The sequence below is a fragment of the Drosophila virilis genome, chromosome 5 (assembly GCF_030788295.1).
Source record: "Drosophila virilis strain 15010-1051.87 chromosome 5, Dvir_AGI_RSII-ME, whole genome shotgun sequence".
Classification (NCBI taxonomy): domain Eukaryota; kingdom Metazoa; phylum Arthropoda; class Insecta; order Diptera; family Drosophilidae; genus Drosophila; species Drosophila virilis.
Genome location: NC_091547.1, coordinates 10372355 through 10394292, shown reverse-complemented (window position 1 = coordinate 10394292; position 21938 = coordinate 10372355). Strand labels below are relative to the sequence as shown.

Sequence of the window (21938 nt, the reverse complement as noted above, 5' to 3'; positions counted from 1 at the left end):
TAATAACATCTTTGATTGTGTTATTCATAGCATTTGTATAAAGGGTTGTATTGCTAGGTATATTTTCTAGTGCTAACTTATTTAATATAACAAAAGATTTATTCTCGAGCTCCTCGATGAACTTACGGACGTTTCCTTGGTAATTCGTGTTGTATAAGCGTCGAAGGAGTTCTTCAAATGGTGTCTGCACTTTGTATTCTTCAATTAATGCGTTTCTCAGCTCCTGCCAAGTGTTGGCTGCTGTCCTTTGTGATATTCTCTGAGCATCTCCTGTGACTTGCAATTCGATGGCTCCGTATAAGATGCTATGTTGTCTAACATCTCGGGTTGGATACAGGTGTAGGATGTAATCTATCCTTTTAATGAAGGCGTTTAGTTGATCCGTTGATCCGTCAAAGCTTGGCACCTGTCTAAGTTGTGAAAGGGCCTGGTTGAGGTGTTGTTCTGATAATTCCATTGTCATCTTGGTGTAATACACTTTTTTTTGAATAGTTTTGAGTTTGTAGGTTTGAACTTTATTGTTCTTTGATTTTGCACTTTTATTTTAGGTTAAAGTTTGTGATGGATTATTGGTTAAATGTTTTTTTTTTTTTTGTGTGTGTGTCTTAAAAAGACTCAGTAATAACGTATTGCAGGGATCAAACGATATGCAAAGCCAGTCGTTATTAACTGTAGTAGCTTTATTGCCCAAAGGGTCAATATTATTAAGCTACTAGTGACCCGAAGGTTCTTGTGCGGATACGTATTCGAGAAAATTTTTATTACACTCCGACAACACTTTCGGTCGCGATTGTGCGTTAGATCTGGGAATTAATTATCCTTTAGCGATCTTTAATTTTTCCCGACGTATCCTACCGGCTGCGCCAATTAAGTTTTGCACGTTAGGTTACTATAAAAAAATATATTTCAATTTATTATTTTCACTTAACGGCTACTTTTGTTGAGTACATTCAGATTTGCTTCCCGAATATGAACTGATTTATCTAACTGTTGCGGTCGCTTAGCAAACTTCGCTTTGAGAGAGTTTGAGTCAAAATTGAGTGAAGTTTGAGCTGCGTCAGCAATTATGCGTGGGATAGTACTCTGATGGGAACATTGACAGTGGCGTGATATTTAGGGTGAATTGTTTATGTCTACCAAAGGGGGACAGTTTGATCTTGACCAATGTCGATGTTATCACCAGGCTCTTTGTTTACAATATTAGAAATGTTTATAATTGTGCTTATGCTTATGTGCTAAGTTATGTTAAAGGGTGGGTGCGACTATGGATATGTCACTATATATATATATGGCCGCAAATTGTTTGTATTTTGTTATTAGTTTTCTGTGTTTATTTCACTTTTTGCATTTGTTCTCTTTTATTATCATTTTGCTTTTATATCCCATTGTACTCATTGTGTACTTTGATGAAGTTCAGTTAATCCAGCTGTCGCAGCTTAAAGCCTGTCCTTAAAAATGTATCTTTCAGATACTTGCCTGTCATGCCATGCGTTTAATGTAAAAACCAACCAAGTTGCAACTTTAAATTTCTTTGACTTAATTTTAGTTGCCTCAAGTTTTGCCAGCTGCAACAAGAGAGTGTGTGGGCCAGGCGCCAGCAAAGGGCGAACTTGCAGCAGGCGAAAACAAAGGCAAAGACTTTATTTAATTAAAAACTTGATGCAGGCATGCAAAATACTCTTGCATAAGAATAAAAAAAACCATGTTACATCTTGCATGGACATGGACCAAAAACTTTTTTGGTAAACTTCAAATGTTGGAGTTTTCATTAGCACTTCTTAATTAGCCCCCGCCCTGACACCCGACACACACACACACACGCACACACACGCTTGTGTTTGTCTGTTATCTGTGAACTTTTTTTATGATACAACTTAATGGTTAAGAAAGCAGCTCAAATACCAAATGTCTAAACATAAAACTTAGCATAAAGTTGCCCAATTTGGCAATTTGTCTGCGGCAATTGTATCCGGGGTGCAATCACTTTTGATGTCATGAGCACTCCATTGTGTGCGCTTTATTGTCCGCTGTAAATCTCTATTATTTCTTGGGCGTACTTTGGGGTATACTAATTTAATGCGCTCGACATGGAAACGACTCGGCATTCGCCTAATGAAACCAAATTGGTTTCTAGCTAATTCTAAATGCAGCTAGTATCAATTTTTAAACCAGTTCAGCGGAATTTTGCGGTTTAATTTACTTCTTTTTTCTTGTTGCTCAAAAAAATCGAAATAAACAACTAAGAGTGCTTTTGCCGGGAGTATCCGACTAAGGGATATCCTGAACCTCCTTCTACCAAGAATAAAAGCTGCGTGCGAGATGTGTGATCCATTTATAGTATTCTTCAGGCTACATATTACAATTGCTGACTCTAGTTCTCAAAATCGATGAGATCCAACAGATGTATACTAGATTTGCACAAATACATTATAGATATTAAGTATTTTCTGGCTTGCACAAAAAAAGTCACAGTATATTAATTAAATAAATGTTTAACTATACACGATAATAAGAAGCCAATCATCATGGATGACACTCTTGTGTAATGGCATTTCAGGTAAAAAAAAAAAAAATGTGGCTTACACAGCTGAGGATATCCAATTAATGCAATTAGGTAACAAAAAGTCTTTATATCATACAAAAATTAATTAAGTCTGCAGCGTTGGTTGGATTGTTTTATTATATAATAGCAGCCTCTAGTGCCCTGACTGGAAGATACCCTGTGATCAGCTTCAGGTTGTCGTAGGACAGATTGACATTTGCCCAACACAAAAATTATCTCTCTAATAACTTTTGTGCTTATAGTCCGACTATTCAAAATTGAACCCGCAATCCAAAAAAGAAGCCTCAGACTAGGGCTTCTCAACAGATCCAGCTACAGAGTATGCATATACTGCCTAAATCTAAACACCTTTCGCAGCCTGTTACATTGTTACATTGGCACGGCTTTATTATACACATTTGTATCCATTTAATGGCCACGGGCTATGAAAACATCATAAAAGATTGTAAGACAAAAGCAAACTAAAGGCTAGACAAGGGCTACTTCATAAATTTCGACATATTATGTTTTCTTTACGTCCAATTTCTGACTTTTATCTAACATTTAAATAACACTTGGCTTATGGCAAAAATCAAATAAGTTTACCTTTAAAAGTGCGCACAATAAAATCTCCATTTTATTTGTATCTTTTTTCTGTTCTTTACATACTTTTGCTTTGTGGCATTAAAATTGTATTCATTTTTTTTTTGAGCCGGCAACAGCTGTTGGCCCGGCGATTAATTGTGTAACTTAGTCGCGTGTAATTTATTTGTTAATTTTAATATATTAAATTGCGCATTTTTGTAATACGCTTGATTTATGCGCGCCGCGCGCGTCCCTAAATATGCAACATGCAAATTAATAAAGCGACGCGCTTAAAACTTTAATCCTTTTTGCACATATGGCAGCGCCAGTATTTATCACTCCCAGAGACACGCACACACCTGACCTTTTTTTCGATATGGAATACCCCTCATGCTGCCCCTAAAGCCTACTGTTTCTGCTCCCCTCCCCACCTAGACTGTTTGCCGTTGGCTTTTGGAGCACATTTGGAATTTATGCACATTTCATGGCATTAATTATGCGCTTTCCAGTTGTTGTTGTTGTTGTTATGGTTGTTATTGTAGCACGTTATTTGTTGTTTATTGTTGACATTAATAAACGCGCAATTAATGAAATTGCAAACGTGCAGCTACATAATTAATTATTTGCATTAATTATGAATGCTCTTCAAATTATACAAATTGTAAATGTTTGCTACATATATATGTATAAATATATATTTATATACATATATATAAATTTTATTTAAATATAATTATTTTATTCAATAAATTTATGCCCTGAAGTTGCACACTGTTAACACTAGATGGCGCCAGCGCAAAGGGGAGCTGTCTGCAAATACAATTGATGCCTTATTGTAAACTTTGAAATATTCTTTATGATAACAGGCTAAGCAGACTCGCAAGACTCTTCTCAAAGTGCTGGCATTATGCATTCAAATTGCATAGATAGCGTAATGCCTCGCATTTTCCAAGCACTTTTGTGCAAACACTTGAAAATGCTGCCTTCCGGCTTTTGCCCGGCCCGCCGCCCGGAAAATGACAACTCGAGTAACTGCTCAAAAAACTTATTAAATTTGCTATTTTCTCTTCAACAATTAGCACTCGTACCTGAGGCTGGTCGGGCTATAGCCGCAGCCCAGTTAATGAAAACTTTTGAATGAGAACTTGAATAAGTAATAAAGCACTTGGCCTGTAGAAAAATACAAAAAAAAAAAAAAACTGATGATGGGGCCGGCCAACCGGGCGGATACTTCAAATCGGGCTGTCGGTCTGGCTGGTCGGACTGGCTATTTGCAAAATGCTTGACCAACTTCTGAACTTTTGAGTAACTTTTGATGGCATTCGCAATTGTTTGTTGTTTCGTTGAGTGTTCGGAGTTTGCCTCATGTCGCCAACGCTTTTAAAGTTGCGTTTGTTGTTTTTGTTGTTGTTGCTATTGCCGAGTCGCCTAAGTGTTTTAATCGGACCACAAGTGAGGCTTTAAGTAGCATTAAATGCAAATGCATAAAAAATGTGGGCACACACCTAAAGACACCCGAGCCTACATATTTGAATACCAACCAAATTTCATGCACTTAATCGTAACAATATTTATAAAACTTTTTGTTGTTTTAAATAAAAAAAAATGTTTTATGCAAATGTAATTCACAAAGTTTCAATAACAAGGCAATAAAGTCAAGCAATCAGGGCTTAATGAAAAGAATACAAAACACAATGTAAATAAAGCGGGATTTGAGCGAGTCTTTTTTTTTAATTGGGAAAACAATAAATTATTTTAATGGAATTAAAATAAATTAAATAACGCGATAATAAAGACATTTTAATTATAAAATAAAAAATTAACAAATATTTATGATATCCCTTTTACTAAATATTGTGATTGTTAAAAAAATATATATTTTAAATAAATAATAAAAATACGTAACTATTGAAACAAAATACAATTAAGCAACTTTCAGTTGACTTAAAAGGAAAGCCGGAACAGAATCGCTTTGAAAGAAGAATTAAGCACATTTTGCAAATCGTGCGAGCTTTAAGCTTTAAGTAAGACCCCTGCTATATGATTAAATTAATAAAGTGAGCTTTAAACTTTCTCGAACATTCAAAGCTGTTCAAAATGCAATCTAAATAATTAAAAATCAATTTATAAATAAGATCTCAATATAATTGTCTTGGCATGTAACCAATTTTGTAGCCTGAATATCAAACTGTCTTTTACAGAGCCTGCACAGTCAGGTGGACCGCACAGTTGGTGCTGGAAACTCAATCAAAATATGCACAATGCACAAAATTTAAATTTTGATTTAAGCTTACCCGACAAGCCATAGAAACTGGCCATAGTCAGATTATATAATAAATAATCATATTGCAGACTTAACCTCGCCCCGGTCCAGGCTTGAGTTTTGCCCTATACAGACCTGTTCTCAGCTGGCCACAAGTTGCATTTGTAAGCAATTTGAGGCGCACAATTGTATAGTTCTCAATAACAAAACTAACCCCCAACCCCCCCAACCACCAACTGTGCACAGTTGTCGTCTGTGGCCAGAAGCTGACCAAGTGCAGAAGTCGCAGGAGTTATAGAAATTCAATTTTCCGCAACATATGAGTAATTAAAATTGCTTTAACTGCTGCCAAAAAGAAAATAGCTTTGAAAAAATGTTTTAAATATACAAAATGAAAAATGGTTTAACATATGTAAATGTGTTTTATGATATGCATAAAAAAATATATGCCACATATATATATCCTGTTGAAAGGGATTTCAATTGTTTAGACGGGGCTGGGCGGGTTCTATACCGAAAATAAAAGTAGAGAAACATCCGCTAATTCATCCACAATTGGGAATTGTGGCTGCTGCCTCTCAACTGCCCGCGCATTCATGAAATATTGAACAATAGACATTACAATCAGCTCTGAACGTAGAGTCGAGTCTCAAAATTTCCACTTGTATCAATCGAGCTGAAATTTGCATAAAATAAACAATGCACACGTATAGCCCATACGAAGCATCAGTATTTCTAATTTTCAAACGATATACGGAGAGACGGTAATTAGAATTTGCATATTATTATACAAGAGCTGGCTGTGCAGAACAATTGCAATCTGAATCTGTGTGCATGGCAAGTTCATAAATATATCAACAATAATTATGTTTCATGCCGCAGCTAAGCTAAAATTTAAGACCATGTTGAAAGCATTTTAACGAACTTCATTTTGCTAACAATTAACTTACATTCATTTACATTTCATGGTAACTAAAATCAGATAATCTGTTTAGTAATTTTATATTCAACCAAATACTCAGAGTTAAGCCAGAGCTAAGAGTAATTGAATTTTGTAATGAATATTAGATATTTAAGCGAATTAAACAAAATTGAAATTTATCCTATAAACAGCTGCAGTTGACTTTGCGATATGCAATCAATTTTAAATATATTAAAATGGCCCGAAGTATTTATCGATATATCAACCAAAAATTGAGGTAACATTTTATTTATAATATTTATTTTTGCTAGGAAAAGCAATCAAAATCGAATTAAAATAAGCGACACAAGTCTTTCATAGTCGAAACTTATTAATCATTGAAAAAAGCCGCATCGATATATATTAATCCGTTTTAAATATCTAAAAAGGATTTGCCTGACCGGAGTCAACATCTGCTAGAGGCCGCTTGGCCTAATAAAATATATATACAGTCCCAGAGCTTATTTTTGTTTAATCATATTTTGAGCGTCAAATCTGAAAGAGTATTATATAGTGGACTTGCCGAGAAAACGGGTCACCCTTCTTTCTTCGTATCCTTAAAGAAATTAATTGAAATCAAAGTGAATAAGCACGTCGATAAACGAAATAGAGTCTATCAATCATTGTTTGCTTTAACTTCATATGATCACCCCATGTTAAAGTCTTCAGATTATCAAGATACAATTACCAAATCATACTGTTAAAGGCTTTTAATCTGCTTGCAAGTGTATTCAGGTATCGACAGGAGAGTGTAACCCGTTTGTTCTCGTTACAAATTGTACACGATGATTGTGGCATGCGAACGAAAAACCCCAAAGCTGTCAATCAAAGTCAAGGCAAGTTTATTGCACTTGTACAAAAGTAATGGAGAGGGCAGAAACAGCTTCAGGCAGCAGCAACAGCAGTAAAAAGAAAGCAATACACACACTTATATGTAATCGTAGCATATCTGTATCTATATCTCGTATGTGGCCATAGTTATTTGTTTGCACATAAAAATACGTAGACAGCGCTCTAGAGAATCGACTTGCAAAGTGGAAAAGCAACAGCAACAGCAACAACAACAACTACTTACGAGCTCACATGCAAATGGCATGCAATAGGATGCACGAGGCGCCGCAGAGTATGCTATGGAATATTTTAAATTGTTTTCAACAAGGAATTTTAATATCAAAAACATGGCCACTAAGCTAGAAACACACACACACACACACATGCACACCCAGACACCCACACACCCACTGAGAGATAGTGACTGACGGGCACGTGCGGAGAGCGCAATCAATTTGTGCTTCATCAAAGTTCTGTGCATATTCAACACATAATGCAAAAAAGTGAAAGAAAAAAGAAAACAAAATTAGTTGCCGCTTATTGAAAGAACCAAGAACTCACAATGTCTTGTGTGTGTGCGTAAGTATGTGTGTATGCGTGTGTGTGTGTGTGTGTATATATGCATGCTACTAATTGAAATTAATTAAGTACGCATGCTTTTAATGAAAGTCATGCCTGATTACTTCGACTGTACATTTCTTATGCAAAGCTCTTGGTGAACAATTTCACCAAGAATTCGCCCTTGAGTAAAATCATCTATTTATATAAGACGGATAATCAATGAACAAACCAAACTTGAAGAGTTGTTAAGCAGAAGTTTGTAGCAATGCTTACCTTAGGGTCGAAAGTAAGAACTTAGACAGGGTTAGAGTAGCTCGAATTTGTCTGAAAAACATCAAAAATTCAGTGTGTGCTTTGTCGAGCGTCAGACTAGCGGTCGGTTGCCGGTTCAAATTCAGCGGAATTTTTCAATTTTTATTTTTGTTTATTTAATTTAATTTATTGAATTCACAAGAAAAGGCAGTAATAATAACATTTAGTATGAAAAAGGCACAGGAAAATGAATGATTACTAACATTATTATTCCAGCAAATGTATTCTCTTGAAAATGCCAATCGATCGATTGATAAGTGGAATAGACTTAAGGGTCATCACAATAAGTAGAAAGTTTAGGTACAAAAACCCAATGATGAAAAATATTTTCTTATTTGATATATTACTCAACAATTAATATCTAGTTTAATTTCATGAGGCAAATAAATAAGTATTAATATAAATGCAAAACAACTTGGCGTTTAGTTGGTGAAAACAATTTGCGGAACTCATGCGTATGCTTATTATATGCTCTTTCGACAGAGAAGTATTGGGCCAAAAGCAACATCAAAAGCTGCTGCAAAACTGAAATAATTATTTATTAAAGCGTAAGTCCAAAGGCCAAACACAACGAATAACTGAAAGTGCCTTCGGTCTCGAACTAAGCTAATTAGCTAGTCACTGGAGCGGCACATGAGCAAACAACTCATTTGTGCTGCAAACTTTTCGCGTTCAACTTGAGAGCAATATCCTTGGCAGTTTTCTATTTTTTTTCTTGTTGTTTAAACTAAACTAACTGGACAGCTAAATATATTTATTTCGCTGCAGTTACAAAATACGTGACCATTTTAATAAACCAGCCAAGTTGTTGAGGAAGGGAATTGTTGAGTAGTGGGGGGTAGGCTTTAGTCGTAATCCCAAATTGATGAAGGTTCAGGTTCAATGCCAAGCAAGCAATTATTATTAACTATGCTCCAGGGTGCCAGAGCTCAGCACTTGCCATTGACACTGGGCCCCACAGGCAGCAGCAGCAGCAACAACAACGCAAGGATATAAAAGCTGTACGTGTCTAGCATAAAGTTGGGCAGGGTGGGCAAACGAAACGCAACTAGTGGCAAAAAAGATTTGCGCTGCGCGCTCTTGATAAGTACTTAGCATGAGCTAATGTAATGAAATTGTATTACCCAAAAAACTTACAGTTGAATGTCAATTTGCCTATACACAGGCGCACACAAAAGGACTGCACTGTGCGGAGGCGGCTTCACGTGGAAAGCACATTACACATACGCCGCGTAGGCGGCTCCACAATTGAATGCACGTTGCCAGGCAACCGTTTCGAAATGGAAAATTGCTAAAGGCTTACCCTGTTGCCAATTGGTAACAGGTAATTGCTACTAATGGCTCATTATTGCTGGCCAGCAACGTGCCACTGCATGTTGCAAGCAATTTGTACGCATGAAAAATCAATCTGAGGTAGTTCCTGCTTATTTCCATTAAAGAGCCAACTTAAATATTTAAAATGAAAATGAGTTGCCGCGCAAATAGCTAAAGTTTGTCCGGGCAGCAGCAGCACCTATTCAGCGCCAGCCATGCGTAAAATATTTTGAAAATATATTAAAAAAAATATACAAATAAAATAAAACACCTTTAAGCATCTTTGAAGCGAATGCTACAAATATTTGCATAAATAAGTCAGCAGCAAACGGATGAGGAAGCCGTACTCGAGCGCCATTCAGCTACCTGCATTACCTGCTGCGTTCTCTATGGCAGCAGCAGAAGCAGCAGCAGCAGCAGAAGTTACCTTTATTTTATTTAGCAGCCACTAACGCCCGATATTGTGAATAGCTGAAGCGGAAAATTGTAAATCGCCTGCACAGCAGAATGAAAACATTGCAATATCCAAATGCAGACCGCGATTCGCATTTTATCTAGTCTATTGCTTTAATAAAAAAAAAAGAAACTTGCACAAAGAGATAGATATAGAAATATAAAAAAATAAATATAAATATACAAATATATATTTATATTTATGAACTGCAAATCAAGTTGCTTAGGTTTAAATGATACTTAATTTCGATTCTGCGCTGTGTCGTATAATTTCTTTACTTAAGATTAATGTCATGCTTATGTCCCATGCTGAGTCTCATTATCTGCTTAATAACAAATGATAAATTCAATTTTTCTCGCTCGATGTGCATGCAAATTTGAAGGTCCCGAACTCATCTTTAAGCTAATTATAATATGCCAAAATGTGCTCAAACACAAAATATCACTTAGGCATTTATTTGCCAAGTAATACTTGCAAAACGTTTTTATTAAATTTATCTCATCTTGCAGGACATTCGCTGTGTTACGCCCACAAATACACCGTGACGCAAACAGACAGACAGATACCCACGCACACATACACATACATGCACAGTATAGAATACATAAATTAAACGATATATCATGCTGACATCTTAAATATTGTTAAAAACTGTCACGTTTACATTTTCGTTGCTTACTCATTCAGTTGGTGTTATATAAGTATCATACCTTGAACCACCACCCAGCCAGTCAGTCCCCCTCCAAAACGACGCCCCCCCCTTCCCTGGCCATCATCCGGCCACTGACTCTGCGGATTTCTGGACTGACAGTTAATGGACCATAAGAAATTCAATTAGAGACAGTATCTTGTTGTTGTTCTGTTGTTGTTGTTGCTGGCACTGCGGCACAACAGTTCGTTTTGTGTGTGTGTGTGTGTGTGCCTGTGTGTGTTTGCCATGCGCTATTCTTCTTGTGGCATTATTTTTTTATTAATGATACTTTACGCTGTTGTATGCCGCAACGGCAGCCATACAAAGCCAAATAAAAAGGCCGGGCCAAAAGAAGCCGCAATTGTCTGACTGTCAGTTCTATGTCACAGTCTCTGTCTGACTGTCTTTCTGTCTGGCTTATGAATGCTGGGCAAATTTTACAATAGATAATGCTCGCAGTGCGGCGCCCGGATGTATGCAGCGCAAATTTGTATAGTCATTTATGGCCAGGCCGTCCAAGGAAACGTGTTGCTATATTTGGCTAATTAAAGCGGCTTAAATAGCAACTTCTATAACTAGGGCCTAATCAGCCAATTGACGGGCCTCAAGCGCTTTAATTGAGCCAAAAGTAACGTCTAAGCAGCAGTGCAAACAATACTACAGAGTCATGGCCAAAAACCAAAATGTTTTCTGAGTGTCAAAAGCTGGCTGTTTGGACGCGCGTCTGTCTGACTAACTGTTTGCTTGTTGGCTTATTTGCTTTCCTGATTGTGTTAGCGGTTTCTTCGCTGACAGCAGCTGCTTTGCCGTTGCCGTTTGCCTTTCTCCTTTCGCAGTTCGCCTTCATTAGCGCTGTCAAGTGAGCGACACCTTTTGCCACGCCCAACAACTACCCCGCACCGCCCATTTGTGCGTGCGGCTGCTCATTTGCATAACAGGCCCTACGTTAATCAAGTGCTATCGTTATAATCAGCACATTTGTCTTTAAACTTTATGGCGCCACTATCTTTTTCCGTTCCACCAAAATGTGTGTGACAGCCCATTTAAAATTAAGAGAAAACAAGTTCATAGTGCAAGACTAGCAGATACCCTGTATATAATGCATAGGTATGTTTCATATTGATAAACATGTCTTGCTTATACGATAGGAGAATACCTAATTTTTAATTTCAAGCGTTCAGACCGAAGAAAATGGCTAGATCAACTCAATCCGAACTCCTGATTAAGAATATATGCACATTTTCGAAAAAGCCTCCTTCTGCCTGTTACATTCATTTTGACTAACACATCACTGCCTTCAGAGCGGATAGCGAAAAAATCACGCATACGCAGCGTGCGTCAACTTGTTTGCGCTGCTTTAGTTGCGCTACATTTAAGCCGGCCTTATTAACTGCTCTGTCAGCTTAGTCGATTGCTGGCAATTATTGCCATTTCTAGCAGCAGCTATTTCAAATGCTTGGCAAACTTACGATTGCTTGGCAAATACCAACAAATCGATCAATTGTCGCGCTGCCAGAAGGCAAGCAGCAGGGTCTGCAACGTTTTGATAGCAGCAAATTGATTTTTCTACTCGACACGAATGCAATCCGATACAACAATAACAACAAATTTAAAGAATTCAATGCAAGAAACAGCAGCAGCTGCAGCAAACGCACGACATTGCAATTTATAATGCGCTGCCCTCAAATGTATGCTATAAATTCGTTCATACACCCAAAACGACAAACTGCCAACGACTGGCATTTCAATTATAGCTTTGACCAACAACGACTACTTAATGATACTTTTGTCCGCTTACACTTACTTAAAGGTTGCTTTTTCATTTACTTATTGCACAAACATATATTTATTAAATGTGTTTTCTTTTGTGTGCCTTCTTATTTTTGGCTTTTCCCAATTATGGCTGCTTATTGTGCTGCATTAAATCAAGAAGTCGAACTATCAACTCGATGCCAGGCATTTTTCTTTCATTGTTCTCATTCTTTACGTGTCGCTACACAAATGCCAAAAGAAAATAAAATAAATAAGCAGAAAATAGTAATAACCCGCACCCCACCAACAAAAAGTCGTTAGATTTGTGCAGTCAACTGTGCACATTTCACATTGTACTTCAATTAAACAAAATGTTCGTTTCAATGGGCAACGCTCAAAGCTTTCCGTGCTTGGATAGAAAAGAAAACAGTTCAAACTGTGGTCTGTTCAAATTTTGTGACCTCTTCCAAGGCTTTTGTACAGTGCTTATTTAATATAAAAAAACAACAAACAATGTAGGAAGGTAAGGCGAAATAGCTTTGAAAGCACATTAAAGCTATTCGTTTAGTATTATATGTAGCTTATATAAAGCTGAAAGCTTCACTCGAATCACATAAAAGCATTTTTGAGCCCGGCTGCATATCAAAAGCACATGAAATCTTTTATTTGTCTATGTGCAGCTTTAAGTAAAGCTCACATAAAGCTGAAAGCATTAGATTATAAGTAGCTTTCAGCTTTATTTGGGCTGTTTCGCCTTACACACTAAAAGTCTTAGTTTTGATTGAACTTTTCTTTGGAAGCGCATTAATTAAGCTCTGGTGGGCTTCGTTAAATCGACTGCACAACTTTATGAAAGTTCAAAGCTCTAAAACTTAAATTCATATATGCTTAACATGCACTTTACAGTCAGTAAAAGCTTATAATTAAACAGCTTTAACTATAAAAGAGTTTTTTCTAGAAGATTTGTCCTTTTTTCGCTGCGATTATTGAAATGCGTAAGCAACTTTAACTCACATTATGGCACACATCGCACCCCTTGAAAAGTTTTTAGTATTATTTTTTAATGTTTTTGCCTTTAAGGGAAACATGAGCAGGCAGCACAACTTTCGCCCCAAGCCGTTTGGAATTTTCCACTTAGTAATTTTGGCTCAAACTATTTCAATTTGCATCGCAAATTATGCGCGCGGTAAATACCTTTGTTGGCCGCCTGCGTATGTGTTTATTTGTCTTAATTAAATTTGAGTTTTGCATTTTGAAATGAATACAATTAATAACGAGTCAACTAATTAAGTACTGTTCAAGGCTTTGATATGTATGTATATATACGTATGCTTCAATACAATTATTCTGAAAATTGCTGGCCACAAGTGCTCTTCAGTGTGCATGTACATACGAACAAGACTGTGAAAAAGCCAAAAGTTACGTTTAAACAAAAACACGAATACATGTGAAAGTACAAGTACGAGTACAACGAGTGCACAAAAAATCAGGAAACAAAATAAAAATGCTTCAGTGTTTCATTCGCTTTTTGTCTGAAGAGCACTCACAGTGCCTGCCAGCAGCAGTTTGGCAACTGTTTTTATTAAGTTTTTGGCCATAAAATGTCTAAAAATGGGTTTTTTATAATGAACGAAACAGAAAGTAACATCAAGTGCCTGAAGCAGGCAGCTTATGAGCTACCAAATTGTTGTGAAATACAAAATTGATAAGAATTGATTGTAAAATAACAAGTTATATTGCAGAAGTTGGTGATGCTTAACCAAGAGATACCCTGTACAGGCATATAATGCATACAAGCTATAAAGAAAAACTACATCCAACGATAATCGAAAACACAAAAGATAGGTCTAGCGGATAAGGACAAATATAAATTATAATTATTAAATATTATTATTGTTTTCCGTTCATTAATTTATTATTTTGGACAATTGCTGATTAGTTTGAATCAGCAACCTCTCGCTTGCTGGCCCAACTTTTGATCACCCAAACCACGCAAGCCAATATTCAAATAAATAAATGACTTCATACATTTATCGATATATTTATAAAAAATAAGTAACCAATCAAATTGGACATTTGATGCCGAGTTTGAGCGGGCGACTTCTCACTTGTTGGTTTGATTTTTAGTCAGCTAAGCTACGCAGGCTTATATTCTAAGAAAAAATTAAAGACTTCTACAATTTTTCTGAAACTCTTAAAGTAGTCCCATTTTGCATAGACTGAAAAAAACTCATGATACCCTTTGTAGCCGCTTTTCTTTTTAGAGGGTAAACAAATGCATAAATTGTAATTTCCAACAATACCAAATACTTTTACAAACTTTTAAAGCAAGAATTCAAGTTTTTTGTCTTGCAAATTTATCGCAAAATTTGATCAAATATGCAACTCGTTTAAAATGATAAAGCTAAATGTCTAATCAAAAATCAATTTTCAATTTATGGCAGCGAGAGACAGAGAGAGAAAAAACAATTACGCAAACTTTAAATGGCTTTTAAAAGTGAAGAGCAAACGCTTGAAGCCTGCTGCTCTTGTTGTTCACTTATGGTCAAATGAATTGTGGCATTTAAAATATGCCTTTGTGTCGCTGATAGTATGTGTGTGCGTGTGTGCGTGAGTGTGTGGCACAACCACGCCCACAGCAATGCAGCATGCTCTTAGATGCGTGCGGCACCTGACCAGAGCAAAAACCATAGCCAACATTGCAACGTTAACGAAGCAAACGAAGCGTACTGAAGCCACAAAGCAAGAATCAATTGAAATCAGCATATGGCATGGAGTGTGCGTTGGAATGCCAGGGTATTGCTATCATATGGGACAGACTTGTCCCCCATCCCCCATCCCCCCGACCCAACGCTCTATACAGAAATCATTGCAATTCTCATTCATTCATTTGGAATGCAGGCTCTCTTGCAGCGCTTGTGGTAATTTTTGCAATTACTCTACGCCCCAGGGCGAGGCAGAGGCAGCGGCAGATTCAATTGCCAGCTGTAAATGTGAGTGCAAATATAAAGGAGGCTGGGCTGGGCTGGGCTGGGCGCTTGAGAGTTTGGTATTGGGGTAAATGGGGCATGCTGGCTAATGCGCACTTAAATATTTCATTTTGTGACGTTGGCGCAAGTGCAGCATAAACTGGTCCAGCCAGCCAGTGGTAGTAATAACAATGACAGCCAACAATGGCAACAAATAAGCCGAAAAATAAACAGGAAGCCAGGCTAAACAAATAACAGTAAATAACAGCAGTACGTGTGTGTGTGCGTGTGTGTGAGCGCAAGCAAACACAACATACACACACACACGACATACACACTCACATAGATACAGGGACAACAGCAAATGGCGCACTAATCGTCTGCGCATTTGCTGCCTGGTAAAAACTTTGCATGCATGGCTCGTAGCACGGGGCGTATGAGCATTGTCCTAGACATGTGCGCCCCACAAAATGGGTCAATGGAACTTTATTTTGTTGCAGACACAAATCGCCGGCGCAGCCGCCATACACCATGCAAACGTTGCAGCAAATAAATTTCAAATGCTGTCACATAAATTTACACTTTTTATATGTTTGGCGCTCTCTCGTTCTCTCGCTTCCTTACCCTTTTCCCCCTCTCCCCATCTCGCTCTACCTCTGTCTTGGGCTTGGCACTGGTCAATGTTACAATAGCTAAAAATTAAATTTGACTGCACATTGTTAATAGGTCTGCAATGTGCCCATAAAATGGTCATAAATAAAGTCTGCGCAGGCAGTTGGCGATAAACTGGTACCCTTTGCACACGACCACGCCTTTTGGCCCCGCCTTATTAGTTGCATGCCACACACATTTTGCATTGGCCTATAACAGTTAATTACGGCGAATCACTTGGCCTCAAAATGTTGCCCAACTTGTCGCCCCCGGCTGCTGCCACAACCCTCCCCGCTAGCCCACAAACTGCATAGGAACTTTCTTTGGGGGTGCCATCTCACTTGATGCGCTTATTAAATTTATTTGCCATGCAAAGTGAATGCCTTTTGGGCGCCTTCTGGGTGCCGCAAGTTTTGCGCTAGAAAACTTTTCATGAACACTCGACAGGGCATTGGAGAGGGTATCACACTTTTGTCAAGACTTGTGTGTGTATGTGTGTGTGTGTATATTGAGTTAATTAAAAATGACAGCTACATACAAAATATATATGTTATTTATTTAATTGAGCTTAATAAGTTCAGTTGATTTGGAGTCTTGAATTAATTAATTGGCCCAGATTGCCGCACGACAGTTTATTTAAAGTTCACAAGTAGAAAGTCATTTGATTGTTAATAAACTTAAAATTAAATAAATGACATATATATTACTGATATTTAGAATTGAAAATATTAATAAATCCAGAAGGCCCGGCTATACTTATAGGATACGAATATGTTAAATATATGCGATAGTAATAGCATTAGATAACATTAGATAACATAGGATAAGCAATACGATTCAAAATAAAAACGAATATAATTTAATTGGTTTATTTTATAATGTTGATTTATTTTATCTATTTAAGCTATTCCTTTTGTGTTGTAGTTATAATATTATAATATTTATTATTTATCCTTACACTCCTTAGTGTGAATAATTAATTAACAGTGCAATTACCCAATGTGCTTAGTTTTAAGTAGACATTTATAGCTTTATATTTGCCCTAAAAATAGCCCAAAGTTAATTAGTATATTAAATATTATAGAAGATGAGCTGACATGGAAAATTCTTTAGGTAAACATGCCTGAAAGTGCACTGAATGTTCGCTCAAACTGAAGTACAGTCTTGCTCTCGTTGTTGTTGCATTTAAATATCTTTAAGATGCTCTTACGGTGCCTGAGCTGCATGCGAAAATCAATAAGCCAAATCACAGACTGTATGCGCCGCAGGATTTGCTAAATAGCACACACACACACACACACCCATGCACACACAGGCACACCTGCACCTGCACCATGAGCACACATGTTGTTTTTAGGCTGCAAAAACAGCAACATGCAACATCAGCGCATGTGGCAACATCAGCGAAAGTTTACCAACTGTATCATTATTTGTGCAATTTGTACTTTGTATTTACTAACTGGAGCACACACACACACACATACACACACAGGCACACCCCACATTGAGCACATTTCTTACCCAACTCGTTACTTGAAATTTTAGTTTCTGTTCTAATTATATAGAAGAGCAGCTGCATTTGCATTTGGCCTGCACAAGCTCATGACAAACGTTCATTTTGTGGGCTTTTGCAACATTCTGTAGAATAATTTAATTAAATAACACGTTGTCACTATTTACTGTACTCGACATCAATAGATGTGAACGTATATAAACTGAATATTGCAAATAATTAGTCCAGATAATATACAAATTGTATTATAAATGATGCTTAGTTAAATAAAATGCGCATATTATCAGCCGAAAACAGATTGCATTTTAATTAAGTTCAGCTTAAAGCACAGTGGTCAAAGCTAGCGAATCAGTCACAATATTGAAAAATAAATTTAATATTCCATCTTTTTGTATAGAACAATATAACTCAAATTTCCACGAAAGAAAGTGCACGAATATAATTTCTATAATTTTAAGTTCTAATTAAAAGAACAGCAACAAGAAATATGCGAAAGTTCGAAGCGACAATTCTCAAGTTCTTGTTAAAGAACTGAGCATATATAATTTTAATTAATATGCATCATCTTCTATGTATTTTCAAACAATCATTTATTATTATGCTCTGGACAAATGTTGTTAAATTTGTAGCTGCTTTTTAAAAAAGAAATTTAATTACTGAATGTTTGGATATTATTTACAATGCACTTGCTCATTTACTAACAAACAAAAATAATTAAAAATAAAAAAAAACAAGTTTAGGATGAAATTAAAATTAATTGTGTGCATTGTGGAAATTGTGGCTGAGCGGCAAAAAGCCAGCAGCAAATTTATATTGTAAAATCAAAATTAGTTTTACGGTTTTTGCGGTCGACACGAGAAATTGCCAATAAAACATAAAATTATCTAATGTGCATTAATAAAGAAAAGGATAATAAATAAGCAAATATTTGCATGACTGGCAAATATTTGCCATATCCAAGCTAGTTGCAATAAAATCACAAATATATTTTCATTGAGTGTTGAATAACGCGACAGAATTTTGCAACACAAACGCTTTATTAGGCACTTGTCACAATTTCCTGATGGAGCTCAACAAGTTTTGAACATATTTAACACGCGTTTGCCCCATATTATGAATATTACGTGCATTTTAAATAACTACGTTAGGGCAGCGGGAAGGTAGGAAAAGGTTCGTAATCTTATGCAAATTTATCGTAGTTTACACACACACACACACACAGACACACACACACACACACAGACACACACACACACAGGCAGACGCACGGAAATATAAACATTTGCCGCCTTTTAGCAGCATAATTTTCAGAGACACAAAAGCGGAGCGCGACGTGTTTATGTTTCGGATGCGTTGCGAAATGACATCCTGTCACACTTCCCGTACGTGTGCGTGTGAGTATGTGCGGGTGTGTGAGTGTCGCCATCTGTCGGCATGCTGCGTAACATACGACAGGCTGTGTGAGTGTGTGAGTGTCCCGCTGTATCTCGGATGTGTGAAGTGCGTGACTCCCAACGCGACTCAGCGAAAACTCAACGAGTGCTTGACTGACTGACTGACTGACTGCTTGACTGATTGACAGATTGAGCGTCGGTTTAAAGCCGCACCACTCCAACAGGCGACAAACGGCAGCAGCTGCTCGACAATCTGTCCAAAATATAAAGGCACGTTTCATTTAAAATTCACGCACTTACGATAAACGCATGAACAACAAAATGAGAGGTATGAAATAAAAAAATAAAAAAAATATATATATAAATGTATAATACATATATGTAAAGGCACATGTTAACAGGCTGAAATGAACAAATTCTGATACACACCCAGCTTTTGACTTTTATGCGCATTTAATACGACAAATATTGAAATTAACATTATTTTTTATGCTTTTGATTCCTTAAGTAGACACTTTCGGCTGTCATAAAATGCCTAAACGGGCCACGGTTAAGTCAGTGGCTATTTATGACCTCTTAAAAATGTATATGCTATGTTGAATTTTAAATACACTAACCGACAATAAAATGAAGTAAGAAAATGTATTCGGTATGAAATTTTAAATACACCATTTTATGTAGTCTACAACCAAAATTAATTATGGTAAATAGTAATAAATAATTAGAGTTGAGTCCATGAAGTAATGAATCGATAATGAAAAATGCATAATTAATAATGGATATTGAATAATTAGCAATGAATTATGAATTATGAAGATTATTTCTTATGCTTTATTTATTATTCCTTTATCATTTTTCATTGTTCATTGCTAATTGTTCATTATTCATTGTTACAATAGAATGTTTGAGGCCGTTTTTTACATGAATTTTGACCAAGCATAATGTTCTCTGATTTTGATGCCAAATTGATCTAGAGGCCAAGCTATTAGATGAGATTTGCCCAAGTTGTTGCAAAATTCTGCTTAAGCGGTTACAGATTTGATAACATAGGTATAGCATCCCCGGCAAGGGTATACACATTATATTTAGACAAAATAAATCAGTCTAAAAAGTTGACTTTCTCACATAGAATATTTAATGAAGCCTAATGCTAAGTACCAAATTAGCAAATTGATGACTGGCAAATAATTTGAATTGTAATGAGTCAGCAATACGAAGGCTAAACTGAAAATGACTTGTGAAAAAAAGAAGCCAATGCAGGCCTATTTATTCACGAAATCTTATGAAACATGGTACCTTTTTAACAATGTTGATGATTTTTTTGAAAGCATTTAGATTGGGTATTTGAAATTTTACTGAAAATCTCAGGCTTCAGTTATAAAAAATATATCTTTTATATAAGAATATTTATTTCTCTCAAATTTCGTATTTAACGATGCCAACTGAGTTAGGAGGAGATATTTTTAAGCTTTGTGTCGACAGCATTGTGGGAGTTAAGAAAGGAATTCGACTTTTAATCGCAACTAAGGTCTGAATGTGTTTTAAACAATTTAAATTCAATATTAATCTGGATACAAGTAAATTAACTTTGTAAAATGTATTCAATTAGACAAATTATAGACAGTTACAATTCAATTAAGAACCAAATTAACAAGTCTTAATATAAAACTTCTTGAGACGCGCGCTTAACATTCTGGATGTTCAACATGCGCTCTCTTGCGTGTAATCAAAGAGTATGTAATTTTAAGAGAGCGCCGCGAATGCTTTGCGTTACACTCGCCTTTCTCTTTGCGTAAACCATATGGTTTAAGAGTCAAACCGACATCACATATAAATTATTTGCACACAGCTTTATTTTGTTGCTCTATTTAAGGCCGTGTGGAGCAGTTATCGCCAATTTGACTAAGTACTGCCATTCCGGGGTAGAATAAGCCGTAAAGCTCAAACATTTGCCAAACCGCAAAAACCGACAATTGGCAGGCATATCAAGTACGCTTCCAGGCAGCATTTTACATTTTGCATTTTAATCTCGTCCCCCTCCCCCATCCCCCATCCACCATTCCCCATCCCCTGCAAGCATATTCGGCTATGCAATATTATTTTGTAAATTATATTAATTGCAGTATCTCGCAGTTGCAAGGGATTGCATAAATCATATCTGACTGCAAGTTATGCACACAATTACAATAATTGAGCATATTTGGGTTCGTCAAATGTCATTGTTGATAAATGCGAAACATGAAAGGGAGTAAAAGCTAGCATCAAGGATTGTTTATTGTATATGTTTATCAAATATCAAATCCGTTAACATGTGTAGAGTACAGGAATAGTACATTTGATATTTCTAAAAGCTCTTTTACAGACTGATATTAATTTGAAATGTAAGTGATTACTTGGCATTTGTTAAGTTCTAATTAATTTAAGTTAATATTATGTGTATAGATATATTTATATTTGTGCACGCTTACTTGTCTGGGAAAAGGTTTAAGATACCCTTCTCTCTCTCTCCCTCTCCCTCTCTGAACTAAAACGGACTTGGCTTAGCGCTTATCTATTCCGCAGCGCTGTAACACATTGCATTTACACACATAACTTAAAGTTAAGCTGCAAACTGGCTAATTCTACTTTTTACCAAACGATTTTACATACAAACACGGATAGCAAATGCGATCAATTAGACAGACGCGCACAAACTAAATTCAACGCTGCGCTAAGCCGGCTTTTGCACTATCCGTTATCCACAATGCTCGCTCATTGCTAAGTTAACGGAATCAAAAGCATTGCGACGAATGGCGTGAATTAGATTGCATGAATTACCCCTCACGCTCAGAGCATCAACAAAGCTTACTCTCTGTTAGTAGACACATAAAACGGGATCAAAAGCATCATTGCTTCATCTTCTGCTCACAATTCACAATGACCACTCTCCGGATAAACGCTCTCTGCCAGCAGTTGACATACACATTAAGCGCGTACTTTTCTCTTTCCCTCTTTTTGCAGAGCTTTACTGGTAAATCTTTGAAAATAAAGCTTCTTAATAGGAATACTCAATTGAGTAAATGTCTATGATATAGTAGTGCAATGTCGATAAAAATATGCTAAAATGTTAAAAGCACATCAAAAGCTTACAATTGCAAAGTTTTGC

At 36.5% G+C, this 21938-nt stretch overlaps 1 long non-coding RNA gene across 1 annotated transcript in view; it reads right to left on the bottom strand.

The window, feature by feature from the left end:
* The window catches only part of LOC138911340 (uncharacterized), a 146815-nt gene extending 125207 nt beyond the window's left edge, over positions 1 to 21608 (bottom strand). The window contains exon 1 of the long non-coding RNA XR_011416896.1: positions 21262 to 21608. This is a non-coding gene — a long non-coding RNA (uncharacterized lncRNA). The remainder of the gene's footprint in view (positions 1 to 21261) is intronic.
* Positions 21609 to 21938: the final 330 nt, after the last annotated feature.